Genomic DNA, 19,801 nt, shown 5'->3' with positions numbered 1-19,801 from the left:
GTGATGTTCCCCTCCCTGTGTCCATGTGTTCTCATTGTTCAACACCCACCTGTGAGTGAGAACATGCAGTATTTGATTTTCTGTTCTTGTGTCAGTTTGCTGAGAATGATGGTTTCCAGATTCATCCATGTCCTTACAAAGGACATGAACTCATCGTTTTTTATGGCTGCCTAGTATTCCATGGTATTTATATGCCACATTTTCCTTGTACAGTCTATCATTGATGGGCATTTGGGTTGGTTCCAAGTCTTTGCTAGGTGCCGCTGTGAACATACGTGTTCATGTGTCTGTATAATAGAATAATTTATAATCCTTTGGGTATATACCCAGTAATGGGATTGCTGGGTCAAATGGAATTTCTATTTCTAGGTCCTTGAGGAATCGCCACACTGTCTTCCACAATGGTTGAACTAATTTACACTCCCACCAGCAGTGCAAAAGTGTTCCTATTTCTCCACATCCTCTCCAGCATCTGTTGTCTCCAGATTTTTTAATGATCGCCATTCTAACTGGCATGAGGCAGTATCTCAATGCGGTTTTGATTTGCATTTCTCTAATGACCAGTGATGATGAGCATTTTTTCATATTTTGTTGGCCTTATTATGTCTTATTTTGAAAAGTGTCTGTTCATATCCTTCTCCCACCTTTGAATGGGTTTGTTTGTTTTTTTCTTGTAAATTTGTTTTAGTTCTTTGTAGATTCTGGATATTAGCTCTTTGTCAGATGGGTAGAAAATGCAAAAAAAATTTTCCCATTCTGTTGGTTGCCAGTTCACTCTAATGATTGTTTCTTTTGCTGTGCAGAAGCTCTGGAGTTCAATTAGATCCCATTTGTCTATTTTGGCTCTTGTTGCCCATGCTTTTGGCATTTTAGCCATGAAGCCCTTGCCTATGCCTATGTCCTGAATGGTTTTGCCTAGGTTTTCTTCTAGGGTTTTTATGGTGTTAGGTCTTATGTTTAAGTCTTTAATCCATCTGGAGTTAATTTCATATAACATAGTTTATAAAGAATTTGTCCAGTACTTTAGAAGGTAAAATGTGTCATTATAAAAGAAAAGATAAGGAGAGACTGGGACTCCTGAAGGGAGCAGGCAGAGGAAGGCTATGACGTATTAGGCAGAGGTCAGCGGGGGCCTCCCTGAGAAAATCACACTGGAGCCAAACCTTGAAGGATATAAGGGCATTTGTTCTATGTAGCAGATTGCTTCTTCTTGGCAATCCAAGATTATCAGAACCAAATTTGAGGTTCAAGCACAGTACTCTAGAGGCCCCTGTGGTCTGTGTATTTCTAGTCCTCTGTCCCTCTCCAAGGGATAGGACAGTAGTTAAGGGCATCGGTTTCACTGTCAACCTGGATTCAAATACTGCCTCTACCACTTACCAGCTCCATGACTTAGGGCATCATATTGCACTTCTCTGACCCTCAGAGAAATGTCTTCCTGTGCTTCAAGATGAAGACAATGATAGTACTTACCTCACATGGCTCTTTGAAGGGTTAAATAATGTGCACAAATTCCTCTGCACACAGAAATAACCTCGATAAAAACCAGCTGTGATTATTGAGGCTTGGCCGTGTCACTAAACGTTTATTTACATTTTCCTTGGTCCTGATTCTTTATCTTCACAGCTACTTTAACATTGTTTTATGGATCCTGCTCCTGTGGTAAGCTACTTCAGATCCTTTGCGGATTGCAGTAAGTTATAAATAAGTAAGCAAATAAATAAAAATCTGGATAGGGGACATTTTCACTGAAGCAAAGCATTTCATTACCAAGACAGTGAATTGCAAGTGAGGCCAAAAGCAGGAAGGATGGACTTTAATCTCTAACAGTCCATCAAGAACCACCAGTAAAACATTCTCTGGTTGCTCAGATCATCTTTTCTCCCTATCTCCTCTTTTTTAAATCCCTCTTCTTCCCTCCATCAAGAGAGGGTAAATGAGTCACACAAAATAGCCCAAGAAGCCTCCTAAGTCATCACATCCTCACAACTATTTCATCGCCGTGGGCCTCATAGAACTCTTCTTCCTCATCAGAGAAGAGAAAGGAAATCAAAGAGGTCACTCTCCATGGATTGACAGGGTGCTGGTACTCTCCATGGATTGACAGGGTGCTGGTTAAGTGAACAGTCAGACATAAGCTAGAATCTTGTTTAGTGAGCTCTGTGACCTTGGGAAGGCCCCTGGACCTTTCTGTACCTCCTCTTCCTCCTTGGTAAAGCAGTCCCTTCTAAGATGCTTTGGCAGATCAAAGGAAAGAATGCAGGGAAGCGTGGATCACTGATTTTTAAAGCCCTCAATAAATGCGAGATTTCCTTCCTGAACTGCAACCTGGGGTAAGGCTTTTCAATAAGAGGGTGTATAGGGTGGAAACAGGGTGAGGAGACTAGTTTAGGTGCACCCCTATGTGATAGAAACGCAATACAAGAAACAAAAGGAGAAAGATCTTTGTTGCTGTTGTCCTGCTACTTTCTAGAGGTATTGTCACACTTCTTCCTTGCCATAGCCCTTTGAGTTGGGCATTATTATACACATGTGACAGCTGGGGATGGGCTTTGAACCCAGCGCACATAGCTAGGAATGTTTACAAGGCAGCTCTAGCTTTCCAAAGTTGCCTTTACAATGGGCAAGGGTAGCCATTAACCTCCACCACAGGACATCAGAGGCAACACTGACAGGAAGCTGTGAGGTCCCAGCCCACTAGGGTTCCATGACTCTATGACCCCTGAGCTGGGGACATCAAGAGTCTGCCCCAGGCTGATGCTGCTGAAGCTCTCTAAGCCTTACTTCCTCCCCTTCCTTCCATCAGCCCAAAGGGCTTTGATGTTAAGGCATCCCTGCTTCTGTGACCATGGGCTATGGAACTGGCTAGATCTGGATTTGAAACACTCACCTCTTAAGTGATCGTAAGAAACTGACTTATGCTTCTGCTTCCTCTTCTGAAATAGGGAACGTCAAAAGGCCCACCTCCCACAGATGCCATAAAGATTCAATAGAGCCGTGCCTTGAGAAAACACAAAACAGTACCTGGCACATACTAAAGTGCCCGTCTGCTATTGTTACATTGATGCAGCCTGGAGAAATCAGACTCATGCTGAACATGGTGATGATCCTCTGGGGTGGGGAGCAGGTCCTGGCACACAGGCTGACGTACCTATGCACCCTTTCATACAACCCAAGCAGTACAGCCTTTTTACCCAACATATAATCCTCCCCATTCCACAGGAAACTCCTTGAGAGCAACACAGGGACCTAGTTGGGTCTAGGTCTCTAGGCCTTTTCCCAGGAGAGAAAAAAAAAAAAGACCAATCAAGGCCCAGCCCAATCAGTGCCCTTGATCAACAAACATGTACCGATGAGCCCTTCTGTGCTGGGAACTGGGGAGAAGGAAGACACCCCACCTGACTTTCCAGGAGTTCAAAGTGCACCTGGGGAAAAAGACAAGGAACCACTATCACAGTAGACAGAAAGTAATGAGGGCTGAGTGTCCCTGAGAATATCAGGAGAAGCAGGTGATATTTAAGCTGGACCTAAAAATTAGTCAAGACATGGAAGGATGGCATTTCAGACTGAACCGACAATGTGAACAAAGGCCTAGAGATGGGAAAACTCAGGGTTTGTTGAAAGAAAAGAGTGTGAGGTGAGGCTGAAGAACTGGAATGGGAGGGGACTGAGGTGGGAGCTGGCAATGAGGCCAGTGAGCCTCAGGAGCAGGGAACAGAAATAAAAGTCATAGCTTCCATGGAGAAAAGGAGGGAGGGCCAGCAACTTTAAACAGAATAGTCTCAGCATGTCTCTTAGAAGTGACATGTTAAGGCTGGGCACGGTGGCTCATGCCGTAATCCCAGCACTTTTGAGAGGCTGAGGTGGGCAGATCACCAGGTCAGGAGTTTGAGACCAGCCTGGCCAACATGGTGAAACCCCGTCTCTACTGAAAATACAAAAATTAGCTGGGCATGGTGGTGGGCACCTGTAATCCCAGCTACTCGGGAGGCTGAACAGGAAAATCACTTGAACCCGGGAGGCAGAGGTTGCAGTGAGCCAAGGTGGCACCACTGCACTCCAGCCTGGGCAACAGAGCAAGACTCCATCTGAGAAAAGAAGAGGAGGAGGAGAAGGAAGAAGAAGGAGGAGGAGGAGGAGAAGAAGAGGAAGAAGAAGAAGGAGGAGGAGGAGGAGGAGGAGAAAGAGAAATAATGACACATTGAAGAGGTAAAGGAGTAACCATGTGACTATCAGGGGGAAGAGTTTCCAGTCACAGACTAGCAGTGCAAAGGTCCTGAGGCCACAGGGCTGCCAGGTCGGTTATGCATTTAAAAGACCAGTGTTAGTGGAGCGTGGGAGAAGGGAGAGGGTGGTAGAAAGAGAGGTTAAAGAGTTAAAAGCGAGCCAGCTCCTGAAGGGCCTTGCAGGTCATGATAGGCCTTTAGCTTTCCTTTGGATGAAATGGAGTGCTAGTGTAGGATTTCCAGTAAAGGAAGGACGTGCTCTGACTTAAAGGATCGCTCTGACTGCTATGCATAGAATCAGCTGCAAGGGGCCAAGGGTGGAAGCTGGGAGACCAGTAAAGAGGCAATTATGAAATTCCCAGAGGAGGGGGAGGATGGTGGCTGGAACCAGGGCGGTAGCTTTGTGGCGGCTCGCCTCTGATTCCCCGTGTAAAAATGGAGTTTAGGATACCTGCCCTGTGTCCAACCCGCAGCCTCAAGCCCGCCCCCATGGGGATGGAAAAGTCGGGAACCTCGGGCCAGCGCGGTAGCAGCGTGGAGAATACAGGATTGTGGGGGGATTGTGTAGGATTGTGGGGCTCATGGGCAGCTACCTGCGCGTCCGGGTCCCTGGTGCCCACGAGAAAACCAAGACAGGTGCGTGCCCGGCGCCGCACATCAGGAGGGCAAGAATCCGTGGAGGGAGGGGCTGTCCACTCACTCTTGCTCCCCAGAGGCTGAACAGGGAGAATTAGGAAGAGGGACGTCTCCTCAAGAGTCCTAGAACCGGTCCTGGGCACCCGGCATTTTGTGCGCCCTAGTATGCGGCCGCTCCGCTGCAGGTGTTGGTATCACGCGGGGTGAGCCACAGCATGCCCCCAGTGAGCCGACCCCCCCCCCCGCCACCTCTGCTCCCTTTGTCTCGCTGGCCCCTACTCCCTCTGCCAGCCTCCCTGTCCCGTCCCAGGTTCAGCACGTACGGCCCTGCTGGGGTCTCTCTGGCTGTAGCCGTAGCCGCGCGGCCCCACCCGGGGCTCCCCAGAGGAGAAAAATCATGAATGAAATGGATGCGATACTCCCACTCCTCCGCCCTCCCTGTCCAAGCAACCTTGGTGTTGGGGAGACGCCTGCCGGGACTCCGCGCAGAGTTGCTCGGAAGAGGGAGGCACCTGAGATGGGGTCAGGGGTTAAGGGTGTGGGATCCGGCCCCCTTCGGGCCCCGGGACCAGCGGGATCTCCCGGTTCCCCGCCCCACCAGCCCCACCAGCCCCACCAGCCCCACCAGCCCCACCAGCCCCACCAGCCCTGCGCAATTCCCGGGGAGCGGCGCAAGCCCGCCTGGGGGCGGGGCGGAGCCGAGCCGGGGCTGGGGGGTGCCAAAAGCACCCGGCGGCTGCGCCGGCGACTCCGCAGCTGAAGCGCATTTGGTGAGGCGGTCGGGCAAGGGAGCGCGCACGGAGCGCGGGACGGAGCGCCGGGCGGACGGACCGAAGGACGGACGCCCCCGCACACGCAGACGCACTGAGCTCGGCGCGGCCCCCGTCGCACACACTCTGGCACAGACACAGGCAGGGACACACGCAGACACACGCACACTCGCGCGCGCACATCCTCCCTCCAGCCTGCCCGCCCGCTCATCTGCGCCCGGAGCCCGCTCTGGCCGGTAAGTGTGGCGCCTCGGTCGGCGCCTTTGTGTGCGGAGCCGGAAGGTGGAGGGCGCGGGTCCCTCCTGAGGCGGCCCCGCAGCTGACACCTTCTCCAGCCCTTAGGGCGGAGGAGCCGGCGTCCGCCCCCGCCACGCCCCCGTGGGGCTCCGGGCGCCCCCAGATTGGGGGAGGGGTCCCCCAAACAGAGGAGGGGGCTCGGCGCTTGGTAACCGGGATGGAGCGGCAGCCACTCCCCACGAAGCCGGTGCACGGTTCCGGGGAGGAATTGGGATAGTGGTTTGGCGTCTGAGCCTTTGCGGCCGGCGGAGGCTGGTGCGCGGCTCTGGGCTGCATCGCCTAGCCAGAGTCCGAAGCCCCTGAGGGAGGTTGGACATCGCCGCTAGCCTGTTGGTCTGTAAACCGCGGCTCCCAGCCTTCCCATCGCTTTGCCTCCACCGACCCTTTAGCTTTAGCCTCCCGCGTCCCACCCTCCCCCAGAATAAAAGCTTAGCGCGCTCCCTTCCCCCAGCATGCCGCTTGTTTCTGGATGAGGCGCAGGCTCCGGCAAAACCGGAGATTGCCCGGGTCAGAGCCTTGGGAGGGCTTGCCTTATCAAGGATCACAGGGCTTAGAAGGTCAGAGCGAGACGAATCTTGGGAACTTATTCAAACCCCTCATTTTACAGATAGGGAAACTGAGGCCCAGTAAGGTGGCTTGACCAAGGTCACCTGAGAGTTAGTGGTAATGCTTGCATTAGAATCTAGGGTCCCTGGGTTTCATACTCGTGGCCCCTCCTACACAACTAGATCCTACCCCCACTGAAGCCCCAGAACCCCAAAATTCACCAGAGTGTACCACGAAAGTCTAATTCCAGCCCTGCCCCACTTGGAGAGGCAGGTGCCATTCATTTGCTACCATCCCTACTGTGCCACAAAAAAAAGGGGGGGGAGAGGGGAGGGGGCTTGAATTTGCTTCATTCAATCTCAAAGGAGAGCTCTCATGTCTCTTATTCAAACACTCCAGATTTGGGATTCCTTTTGGGAGAATGAAGAAGCCCTGGACCTGAGATCACATTCCCAGGTGTTAGTCCTGACCCAGCCAGGACACACTGAGCCTGAGTATCCTCAGTTGGGCTAGGTGATGTGGCATCCCAGGATTTGTCCTCTTCTCTACTATGTCCTGACTGCATGCCCTCCCAGTCACCCTTCCCTCCCCTTCAAGGGCCCAGGTCTTCTACTTCAACCAGGCCCCTTTCATCATCTCTTTGCGAAGGTCTCCACCTCTTTCTCCTTGGGGCTTGTTAAGGGCAGCCTCTTGGTGCTGCTGACAAAGCTTCTGGGGAAGCTTGAGTTACAGTCACCCCAGGTTTGGGTGGTTTCTCAGCATAAGACTCCCTCAAGGGCAGCCAGCTGTCCCCAGAGCTGAGCCTGATGCCTGGTGCAGAGAGAGTGCCCCGAGAGGTGTGTTGAAGGAGTACAAGCTAGAGGGATGGTGAAGGGATGCAGTCAGTCACCTTGGAAGAGACCTGGATGGAATAGTTGGCAAGGAGGGCAGTGTTCAGTCTCTAGGGACCTGATGTTCTGGTCTCAAGAACTTCCTTTTTAAAATTATTTTATTTCCATTGGGCTTTTGGGGAACAGGTGGTATTTCGTTACATGAGAAGTTCTTTAGTGGTGATTAGTGAGAATTTGGTGCACCCATCACCCAAGCACTATACAGTGAACCCAATTTGCAGTCTTTTATCCCTCACCCCCTTCCTCCTTTTCCCCAGTCCCCAAAGTTCATTGTGTTGTTCTGATGCCTTTGCATCCTGATAGCTTACTTCCACTAATGAGTGAGAACATATGATGTTTGGTTTTCCATTCCTGAGTTACTTCACTTAGAATCATAGTCTCCAATCCATCCAGAACTTCCTTTTTGTGTGAGCAAAAGGGGTGAGCAGAGCCAGGGTGGGCCAATTAGCAGAACTTCAGGGGCTGCTACTGACAATGGAGTCCATATAGATGGCATTGTGCTCCAAGAAGCGCTGTTTATACAGACTTCATAATGAATGGTGGCCCTGGGGTTTTGCCAAGTAGAGGTTTCTACCTCGAGAGAGAAGAGATCTGGATTCCAGCCCAGTGTCTTCCTTACTGGCTGTACAGTGTCCATATATAACCCACTGGGGTCTCAATTTCTCCATCCAAAAAATAACATCATTGAATTGATGATGTTATGAACTATTTGGCAGTGGGGCGGGGGTACCACTTATTTATATAACTGCTATGGGCTTCTTTTGCTCTGTGAAGGAATAATTTCTGACTCAAGGATAATGTATGTAGGGTACTTAGTACAGTGCCTGGCATGTAGAAAATGCTCAGGAATTGGTAGCTAGTAATTCCACTAGGACCCAGCTTTGTGGGTGTACCCTATACTTTTTCCTTTCTTCACATCATCCAAGCACATGGGATTCTTAAGGCCTCAAAGTCCTCCCCCCTCAAAAAAAATCCTTTCCCCACTGACCTATTCCTGGACTTAGGGCTCAGCCAGCATAAAACATCCATGAAAACTCCCTGGGAGGAGCAACTGTTTATTCAACGTTTTATGTGTTAGCATGATAGAATTTCATAATTAATTTGCATATAGTGTCAAAAGCTTTTCCTATATTTTGTCACTCCTTGTAACACATCCATGACATCAATAGTGTTATCCCTATTTTACAGTTAGGGAAATTAAGACTTGGATTTTCACTTATCTAAGGGTGCATACCGTGAAAGTCTCAGATCCAGAGAGCTAGGCCTCTGGCTCAGGTGATCTGACTCCAGATTCTGGACTCTTTCTTCTGTCATATTGCCCGTCCTTTCCCAAGGCTTGCCCTAAAAAAGAGGCAGATAACCTCTTAAAAACAGTTGAGAAGAAAGAGGAATTTTCTTCTCCTCACAGGTCAGGAATGGCTTCTTGGGGAAGCTAAGTAGCATTCAAACTGGGTCTGAATGATTTGTACTTAGAAGAAAGGAAGAAAACTATTTCAAAGAGTAGAAACAGCATAAGCAGAGGATGGACAGGTAAGGGAGACTTCTAGAATATATACAGAAACTGCAAAGCAGTTTATTCCCACTGGAGGAAAAAGAACAAAAGAAGAGTCTTGAGAAAGAAGGTTGAGTAAGGGGATGAAGGTGATGGAGGGGGCACTGACTGCCATGCTAAGGGGTTGGCAGTCTTTAGTGTTTGAGTGAGGGAGAAACATGATCAAACCTTAACATGTTGAAACGCACTCTGGCTACCCCATGGAGAACAGATTGGATGAGGAGAGCCTGTTGGCTGGAAGCCCGGGTAGGAAATGATGACAATGGTTTAGGTGAGATACAGAGAGTATGGACTGGGGGTGGTTGTAAGAATGGCTCAAAAAAGGAATTGATGTGAGAGGCCACAGTGTCACTAAAATTGGTAACTGATTGGATGGCACTAGCAGGAGGGAGGAATAAGTGATGGCAAGGCTTGAGACCAAATGGACAAGAATGCCACTTACAGACAGAGCCCATCAGGAGGAGGAGTGGGAAGCTTAGGAGTAAGGGCTGTGAATCTACCAGGGACCATCATGATTCCTCCTGAAAAGCTGGTTCATCAAGCACCCTAAACTATCAAGAACCAGTTCATCTAGTCATTTATTCTCCAAATACTTATAAACATCCGTTACATGCCAGGTTGTTCTAGCCCCTAGGGATACGTTGCTAAAAAGACAAACTTCCAGCCCAGGCTCTACCAGGGGAGATGGAAAATAAAACGTAAGCAAAGATAAAATTGTTCAGGTGCTGAGCAGTGAGTGCTTTGGAGAAAAATGAAGTAGGATGAGGAATGACTGGGAGGAAGAGTGGAGGATGAGACTTGCCTTAAAATAGAATTGTCTTTGAGAAAGTGATATTTGAACAAAGACCTGAATGAAGAGACCTGGGGAATAGCATTCTAAAAAGAGGAGACCACAGATGCAAAGACCCTGGGGTAACCATAGCTTGGTGTCCTCAAGGAACCTGAAGTGTAGCTGTTAAAGACAGACAATAGGGAAAAGTAGTAAGGAAAGGTGAGACAGTGGGAAGAGCCAATCTTGTAAGGGCCTATAGACCTCAGGAAGCTGCATGATGTTAATGAATCTGACAGGACATATGTCCTGTTCACCTTACATTCTTTGTGCCTAGCAAACCATAGTTGTTGAATGAATGAACGTTGGAAATGACCACTTATGTATGAGACTGCATATCTTGGACTTATATGAACCAGTAAATAAAGATGTTATGCCATAGTAAGGGTATAGTAAGATGTACTGTGATGAAGATAATAAAGCTCAGATAACTTGAATTCTGTATTGTCACTCAAGTATGAAAAATTAAGTGAAATCTGCATATTTTATTCAATACAGCTTGATATTATAAACATTGCTGCTAAGACTAAATAGTAAAACATACCTGAAATAACTGTAAAACAATGAAAACGATAATGTTTTTGATCTTCCTTCATCCTCCTCCCAGCACAAATACACATCCTTCTGGCTTCATTTCAAATTTTCTCTTGCACTCTCAACCGTTTCCTTCATAGAGGTTTTAAAGAAACTTATCTCTAACACAAAGACCCGTATTTGCAGGACAAGATGTTATCATCTCCAGTAAATTGACAGATTCCCAAAAAGAGAAGGCAGTAGGGAGGGAGAAATTATTTATAGACATATAAATGCTTCAGGCACCTAATTAATTGTTAAATGGATCTACACGTAGAGATGGGAAAACTGGCTGGCCCATGTGAGGGGCCAGGTGACATGCAGGCTCAGGCTTAGAATCACAGGCTCTCCAGACCCGCTGGTCAAGATTCCATCTGAAGCCACAGATCTGTCACCTGTCACCTCTAGAAGGTAAAAACTCAGGTCATCTCAAGGGAAAAAAAAAATATTATAAATTCTTTTTGCTTTTAAGCAGTGTTATCACCAAAAGGCTCTTCCTTATCTTAGGGAATTATGGAAAATAAGAGTTATTTAACATCTCCATCTTTTCCACATCTGGTGAGATGTAGAATGAGCATCGTGGCCACCAGTGTCTGGTAAAACTTAGAAGTTTCCAAACTCTTAGACTGAGCAAAGCTTTTCCCACTGTGCTGCAGCACATGGAACAGAAGCCTGTCTCCTTTCTGGGTCCCCGTTGAAGCAAGTGTGACTCAAGTTTCTATACCTGGGATGTAGCATGTTGGATGGGGAGGGGATCCCCTCACACCAGATGCAGGAGATCCACTGTTTGCAGATTTGTAAGGAGGCAAGCATCTTGGGAATTCCTAACTTTGGGGTAACGTAAGGGATAGACTGTTCACAGCCAAATTTCCTGGTTAGTCAGATAGCAAAATAAAGACCCTAAATTGCCCTCCTTTTTTATGATGAGGTGGTTGGTTGCAGTCATTAGACACATCAAGTCCCCACGTCTTTCTGAAGAGTCAACGTGAAACACCCCCTCGCCTCCCATTCTTCTGGAAGCCATCTGGGAGGGATTTATGGGCCTCAGTGGTGGCAGCATATGGGTATCTGGAGTCAATGTTGAAGATTCTTGCAAAACTAACAATGTGTATATTTCATCATCTGCCTAAAGGTGTTATCTGGCATAAATAATAAATTACAGTTGTGAAAATAGCCATACTCCATGCTAGAGAACAAACGTAAGATGAGCCATCATTTTATATGCCTCATCCTATGTTTTCTGTAGATCTCTATTTTATAACAGGTTGAAGTTAGTCTGCATATGGTTTTTTAGCCTGCATTTTTCACTTAACGTTTTGTCATGACTTCTCTGTTTATACTTGATTGTCTTCTTATCCTCAATGGCTTGCCGCTGCTTTATTTAACTGTCTTTATTGTTGCACGTAGTCAATAATGAGCATCTCCAGACACATAGCTTTTCCATCTTGGAGTCTCAAGGCATCCATTTGAAGCACCCTCAAGAAATAGGATGGGATCTAGGTGGTTAAAGAGGGGTGCAGGGAACAGAACATGTCGTGGTCCTGGGGTCTAGAGTAGAAAAAAAACAGGGAGCTGGGCACAGTGGCTCTCACCTGTAATCTCAGCACTTTGGGAGGCTGAAGCCAGGGGATCACAGGAGTTCAAGACCAGCCTGGCCAACACGGCGAAACCCTGTCTCTAGTAAAAATATAAAAATTAGCCAGGCATGGTAGTGCATACCTGTAGTCCCACCTACTCAAGAAGCTGAGGCACAAGAATTGCTTGAACCTGGTGGAGGTTGCTGTGAGCCAAGATCATGCTGCTGCACTCCAGCCTGGGCAACAGAGCAAGACCTTGTCTCAAAAAAAAAAAAAGAACCGGGAACTGCAAAGCTGGAACCAAGGAGAGGACAGAGAGGAAGATAGATTATGAGCCAGGGGGTCAAAGTCAAAGTCATAGAGCACTAGGGGTGGCAGAGGGGCGTGCAGCTCTGTCTGATTTCAGGGGGAAGTCTGTCCTTCCAGTGTTCTGTTTGTTTGGCGTGGGAGGCTTTTATTAAATTGTGGTAAAATACACGTAACACAAAATTTACTATTTTAACCAATTTTAAGTGTATAATTTTGTGGCATTAAGTATATTCACAGTGTTACACAACCATCACCACTGTCCATCTCCAGAACTTTTTCATCTTCCCAAGCTGAATCATTATACTCATTCAATACTAATTCTTCATTCCCATCTCCCCAGCCCCTAGTGACCTCTGTCTGTTCTACTTTCTGTCTCCATGAATCCACCTAGTCCAGGTGCCTCATGTCAGTGGTGTCAGGTTTGTCTTTTTTTTGTCTCGCTTCTTTACTTATCCTGATGTTTTCAAGGGTCATCTATGTTGTATCATATGTCAGAATCTCATTTCTTTTCAAAGCTGAATATATTCCATTGTATGGATATCTCGCATTGTTTATCCATTTATCTGTTTCCACCTTTTGGCTATTGTGAATAAGATGGCTATGAGCACTGGTGTGCAAGGATCTGTTTGAACCCCCACTTTCAACTCTGGGGTATATACCTAGCAATGGAATTGCTGGATCGTATGATCATTCTGTGTTTAACTTTCTGAGAGGTGCAGGGTGCATTTTTTAAAAATGATTTTTGTGTGCCCAATATGAAGAAGACCACTGAGTGAAGTCTTAGGAGTAGGGAGTCCAGGGAGAAGCCGTTAATTTAAAAACTCAGTGTTGTTTGGGTTCTGCATAGCCCTGGAGGTGACAGAAGAGGGAAGAGGGAACAGAATACAAATGAGTCCGACTCCATTTCTGAAGAATTGTTGTGATTTAGAGGCATTGTGGGTGGAAAAAGAAAGCTCTCAGGAGAGATCTTAGTGGGTGGAATTCATTCAAGTATGCAAGTATTTACTGTATGAGCATTGTGGTGGACATAAGACCCTCAGCAACCAACCTGACTGCAAGGACCCTGCCCTGGGCAGGTGTCTCTCTGTTTCAGGTACGCACAAGTAAGTGTCAGAGCCCTACAGAACACAGTTACTGCCTACATTTGAATTCTGGCTCTGACACTTACTTGTTGTAAGTACCTGAAACAGTTAGTCAAGCTCTCTGTTTCCTCACTTGCAAATTGAGGATAAATAAAAAACCTCTTCACTGAACTATTAACCAAGATTGAGATAATGTAGTAAGCACTCACTAAGAGTGAGCCTAGAATGCATCAGTACAGACCACTGTTGCCAGGTGGCTTCTCCAGCGCATCCACTAGACCTTAAGCTCCTTGCAGGCAGGGTGTCAGAGGCAGAGGTCAGAGAAGGCTTTCTGAAGGGAAGGGTTCGGTGAGTATTTTCATGCAAATCCGCTGTGTTCTTCTTTAGCCTGTGATGTAAGACAGTGCTTTTCTGTAGTAGCTGCAGTAGTGTTCAGCCTTGCTTCCAGTGACTCCAGCCTCTCAGGGAGTCCCCCCTTCATTGAGACTCCACTTCAGAAGATGATCACTTTTATTATCCTTGATGTTTGTTGTAAGGCAGGGAGGCTGGGGGTGAGGCATTGCCTTTTCCCACTGCCATCTGCTGCCTCTGATACTTCCCTAGCTGGTCAGCATCTGAGGTGCCTCAGAGGGAACTCGTGGAACCCCTCCGGGGCAGTATCAGGCCAGTGAGCTAGAGTTAAGCAAATACGAGGCCTAAGAGTGGCAGTGAAGATCCTATGTCCACCTTCTGGGCCACATCAGTGTCCCAGGATACTCCCACCACCACCAAAGCCCTGTCTTACCAAAATACAGATGTAGCCAGGTCTGTCTGGTATTTCTATCCTTCTGCGGCTCCCCATGGCTTGTAGCAGTATTTCTCAACAGGGACCTACTGGCCTTTGAGTGGGAGAGTTCTTCGTTGTGAAAGCCCCTGGCCCCGTCTCCTGTGTATTTGCCTGTAGCACCCTTCAGTCATTATAACAACCAAAAATGCTCACACACATTCTTCAGGTTTATTTTACAAGCAGTCAAATGTACAGATCTTAAGTGTTCAGTGCATTTTGGCAACTGCATGAGCGCATATAACTGTCACAAAAATAAAGACTCAGAAGATTTCCATCATCCCCGAAAGTTCAGCAATAACGATTATTCCCATTTCTATCACTGTAGATGGGTTTTGTATGTTGCTAATCATCATATAAGTGGAATCGTACAGTATGTGCTCTTTTGTGTCATGAAATAGTTTTTGAGAAGCCAGATGCAGTGGCTCACACCTGTAACCCCAGCATTTTGGGTGGCTGAGGTGGGGAGATCACCTGAGGTCAGGAGTTTGAGACCAGCCTGGCCAATATGGCAAAACCCCATCACTACTAAAAAAAAAAAAAATTAGCTGGGCATGGTGGTTCATGCCTGTAGTCCCAACTACTCAGGATGCTGAGACAGGAGAATTGCTAGAACCTGGGAGGCGGAAGTTGCAGTGAGCTGAGATCATGCCAGTGCACTCCAGCCTGGGTGACAGAGCGAGACTCCATCTCCAAAAAAGAAAAAAGAAATAGTTTTGAGATCCATCCATGTTGTCAGGTTTTCCCTGCTAACCCCTGACACACACAGATTAAATGCCAACTAGAATGGCAATACCTGCCTCTGTCCCCCGAGAAAAAATGGCCTATGAGTCAAAGTTAGTGTGTCTTAGGCTGATACATAAAGCCCTCTGCCTTGTGACAAGAGTCCCTCTTCTGTCCACTCTGTGGCACTGAAGTGCCTCCTCTGCCTGGCGTACCCTGCACTTTCACCTCTCTGGGCCTTTGCCCTGCAGTGTTCACTGCCTGGCATGCCCTCTCCTATCTGGTGAACTCCTGCTTGTCCTTCAAGTCTCTTCTGTGCAGCTTCCCAGACTCTATCCTTGTGCCCTCCTGAGTACTCCCATAAGACAGCCTCAGTGGCCCTTAATGCATTTCTCACTCTATTCACTAGGCTGAAACGTGGGTGGAGGGCAGACACTGGCTCTGAGTTATCTGTATGTCCCCCAAGGCTCAGTACAGAGTCTGATATTAAAGAAATTGATAGAAGATTATAGAAAGATTATCTCAGAGACAAACTGGGTTTAAAATGCAAAATGTATTCTGAACTGCCCTCTGGAGCTAATAAAAGAAAGGTGGGGACAGTCACAGTGGCTCACACCTGTAATCCCAGCACCAGGTCGAGGCGGGCAGACCACTTGAGGTCAGGAGTTCAAGGCCATTCTGGCTAATATAGTGAAACCCCAGCTCTACTAAAAACACAAAAATTAGCTGGGCGTGGTGGCAGGCACCTGTAGTCCCAGCTACTTGGGAGGCTGAGGCAGGAGAATCGCTTAAACCTGGGAGGCGGAGGTTGCAGTGAACTGAGATGGTGTCATTGCACTCCAGCCTGGGTGATAGAGTAAGTAAGACTCCTTAAAAAAAAAAAAAAAAAACAGAAAAAAGTGGTCAAAAAAGACAGTCTAATCTCTGGCTACAGATATAAATGTAAACTGAAACTTCCTGCCAGTGAGGCAGAAACCTCCATCCCCTCCTCAGAGGACCTAGCACCATGGGAAGTGGCATGGATGAGCACAGAGTAGCGCAACTCACAGAGGAGCCAAGGGAACAGGAGCAGAGATAAAAGTCAGCCATGGAAGGCTGCCTGGAGGAGGTAAGTTCCAAAGGTTTTCAAAGAGTTGTTTGTGTCAAGCCTAGGAGTTGCATCATCAGAGTGTGAGAGCCCTAAAGCATGATTCAAGGCCACCTGGATCATGGGCCTGATCTGTCCTCTCATGACCCTGGTACTGAGTCTCATGCAGCTGCCCTTCCCTCCTCCTCCACTCCTTTCCACACATATCTTCTTTTTCTCCCACTTGGTCTTTCCTTCCCATTTTCCTTCCAAATCTAAGTGTAAAGGAAAGAGCTCGGTGTGCATTCCCCTGCCTTCTGTTTTTTCTCCTCTGCATTGGGCTTTCTGTCATGGGGGATGAAGGAGTTCTATCTTCTCAGCCTGGGAAGCTTACAGAAGCCAAAGTTATGGACAAGAGAGTCAGGGAGCAGCCCAGGACAGGGTGTGGCTCATTACCAGTTTCCAAGTCACAAAAAATGCTGGGGGAAGGATGCAGCCAGAGGAGAGATCAACACACCCTAGACTGATTCAGGAGGTTTCCTGGAGGAGGCCTGGGCTGAGGTGGGCCTTGGAAGGAAAGGAAACAACAGCACAAAGAGGAGGAGCAGGGAGGCCTTTCCTAGCCGGGCCTGAGCACGGAAAGGTTAAATCAGTCTGGGGACAGGGGGCTTGGTGAGAAGCTGGAGCCCACAGCAGAATGTGGCAGGAGCTAGGGGCCCCTCTAGGAGCTGAGAGACTGAGGCAGGAACATGGCTGGGGGCAGGCGGAAGTCGTGGCAGAGAAGTTGGGAAACCCTGTGAAGTGGAGTTTCCAGTTCTTTTACCCTCCCTTTGCTAGGGCTCTGGGTCTGCCCTGGGGACCTGGAAACAGCCTGGAGCTCTCCAGAGGACAGAGGAGGTTCTCCTGGGAAGGCCCCTCTCATCCTCCAGCTGCTATTGCCTGCATTGTTCTCATTGGCTCCAGGAACACCTGACAGAGCCTGAGGAAACAGGAAGCAGACCCTTGTAGCTGATGACACTGTCTGGTACTAAGAGCAGGAGTGTCTCCCATGTGAGGTTGGCTTGGAGGGAGACAGGAAGGGAAGCTTTGAGCCAGGTCAGCAGGAATATGGAGAAGGAGGCCTGCCCCAGGACTGCTGAGCTCTCTCTAGGTACGGTCCTCACTTCCCAGGCTTCATCACAACCCTGCAGCTCTCATCTCTGCCATGTTAAATGGGAAGAAATTGAGGCTCAGAGAGGTTAGGACACTGGCACAAGGCCCCATGGGGGAAAAGTGGCAGAGCATAGCATTTCAGCCAGGTCTCTCTGCCTCTGAATTCTCCTTTCTCCAGAGGACCACGGTTCCCTTACAATGTGTGATGTCAGAATGGTCCATCTGTCATGCTTTGAGGAATTCAGCCCGTGACTGAGGACCTCTGTTGACAGCCTGCCCTGGGCCCAGGTTTCCAGCTGTCCACTGGCATAGGGCAGGAAGAGGATCAGCCATCCTCGGCCCAGGACTAGGCCCCGTCCAGTGTTCTCCATTGTCCACCTCAGCAGGACCAGGGAGACCACGTACTTGCTCTCATGTCAGTCCCTCAACAGTCCCTCACCTCTCTAAGTGCCTGTAGCTCCTGCAGAGTGAGCTCATGATGTCTTCACTGGGTTGTCTCAAAGGGCTAATGAAGTAAGGTACTGAGAAGCATGTGGCACACAGTAGGTATGCAGCTGCTATTTATTAAATTGGAATTCAAGAGATCAGGCTCCTTTTAACCTTGACTCCTGGTCCCACCTGGATATTTTTTCCTAGTTCCCACTCTATTTTTCTTTCCTGGCAAAAGACCCTCAAATCCAGCTAATGTTGCCAAACCCAGCCTCCCTATATCTTCCCCTCCAGGCCCTGCTTCTGACTCAGTTTGTCTGACTCTTCCACCAAACCCAAAGATGCTGAGATCTTCCCAGGTTGCAATGACCTGAGCCAGGCCTGAGCACAGAAGGGTTAAATCAGGCTCAGGGCAGGGGCCCTAATGAGAAGCTGGAGCCCACAGCAGGGTGTGGCAGGAGCTAGGGGCCCCTCTTGTTGCAGGTGGGAAGAGACTGAGCTTTGAACTTTAGCTCTCCCTTCTGTGAGTACATCCAGGCCTGTGAGAAGGAGCCTTGTAAGCAATGAGGAGCAGAGTGGATGCCAGAAGGGATCGTCGTGGACCATCCGGAGCAAGGCACAGCTACACTTGCAGCCCAGGCCCAGGCGGCATCAGGGAAGTCTAAGGATGAAACCAGAGGCATGAAATAATGTGTGATTGGGGTTAGTGTGTAACCAACACAGGTTAGGCCAGAATGCTAGTTCCAAGGATTCTATTAGACCATTCTTGCATTGCTCTAAAGAAATGCAGCAATTTCTTTATAGCAATGCAGGAGACTGAGTAATTTTTAAAGAAAAGAGGTTGAATTGGCTTGTGGCCAGTCTGTACAGGAAGCATGGCACTGGCATCTACTCGGATTCTAGGGAGGCCTCAGGAAGCTGGCAATCAGATAGAAGGCAAAGAGGATGCAGGCACATCACACAGCGAAAGCAGGAACAAGAGAGTGAGTTGGGGGAGGTGTCACACACTTTTAAACGACCAGATGTTGTGAGAGCTCACTATCGTCAGGACAGCACAAGCTATGCGGGATCGACCTCCATGACTCACCAGGCCCCACCTCCAACACTGGGGATTACAGTTCACCATGAGATTTGGGTGGGAACAAACAGCCAAAGTATATCACAGAGGGAAATGGGAGAGCTGCAAGAGTGGACAAGGCCTAATCCTAGAGGGCAGAGACTCTGCCTACCAGGGCAGAAGGCAAGTTGCTGGTGTTGGGTCAGTGTCCACGCCAGGTAAGCAACAGTGAGACTGAGTTAAAATTCTAAACAGTAATACTGGCTGACACAGAGCATGCAGTGTGCTGTGTGCTTGTCTGAGAGCTTTAGGTTTACTCCTCACAACTGCATTCTGAGTTAGGTCCTCCAGGTGGTCTATTTTAAAGATGAAGAAACTGAGGCACAGATTGAGCAAACCTCCGGACGTCTGCTAAGGCTGGCCACATGACTCTTCACATTCATAGTTTGAAATAAGCCATGGTGGGAGCATTTACACCATGAAAATTAGCAGAGGGCACAAATCAGGGCTTGGCTTTTCTTTTATCTTTTGTTTGTTTGTTTTAAGAGACGGGGTCTCACACTGTCATCTAGGCTGGAATGCAGTGGTGCAATCATAGCTCACTGCAACCTTGAAGTCCTGGGCTCAAGTGATCCCCCTGCCTCAGCCTGCTGAGTAGCTGGGACTATAGGTGTGTACCCCTTTGCCCAGCTCACACCTTATTTTTTTGGTGAGATGGGATCCCACTATGTTTCCCAGACTGGTCTTGAGCTCATGGCCTCAAGCAATCCTCTCGCGTCAAACTCCTAAAGTGCTGGAATTACAGGTGTGAGCCACCGTGCCTGGCCTACATTATTCTTTTTTAATTCCTGCATAATATTCTGAATAGTTTATTTCATCTTGCTCCCAGTGATACAGCAGTTCAGTCCAGTAAAGAGACAGTCAAGAAGCAGGTTACCAGCACACCACAAGATTCATCCCAGAGCCTTCGTGGACCTCATCCATGGGAGAAGAAATGCCATGTTAACTGGGAAACAGGCAAAGCCCGAAACACAAGATTACAATGAACATTTTTAGGCGCTTCCTAGGCCCTGTTCTACGCATGTTCCATGCATCTCATGTAAAGACTTTGTGTGAAGATCAACATTTATTCAGTCTCCATCATAACCCTCTGAAGTATAGATACACTTACCCCTGCTTCACAGATGAAGAAACTGAGGCACAGAGAAGTCAAAGTCTTGCCCAAGATCAGGCTGCCAGTGGGGGAGCCTTGATTCATACTCGG

General features: G+C 48.2%; 1 protein-coding gene across 21 annotated transcripts in view; it reads left to right on the top strand.

Moving 5' to 3' along the window:
* Positions 1 to 5,625: 5,625 nt before the first annotated feature.
* PTPN5 (protein tyrosine phosphatase non-receptor type 5) overlaps positions 5,626 to 19,801 on the top strand; it is a 72,249-nt gene continuing 58,073 nt past the window's right edge. For all 21 annotated transcript variants that reach the window (XM_035265995.3, XM_054242153.2, XM_035265993.3 and 18 more), the window contains exon 1: positions 5,626 to 5,868. The gene's annotated coding sequence lies outside the window, so the exon portion shown is untranslated. The remainder of the gene's footprint in view (positions 5,869 to 19,801) is intronic.

This window comes from Callithrix jacchus, chromosome 10, assembly GCF_049354715.1.
Source record: "Callithrix jacchus isolate 240 chromosome 10, calJac240_pri, whole genome shotgun sequence".
NCBI lineage: Eukaryota > Metazoa > Chordata > Mammalia > Primates > Cebidae > Callithrix > Callithrix jacchus.
Note: the sequence above shows the minus strand (reverse complement) of the source record. Positions and strands in the feature narration are given on the sequence as shown.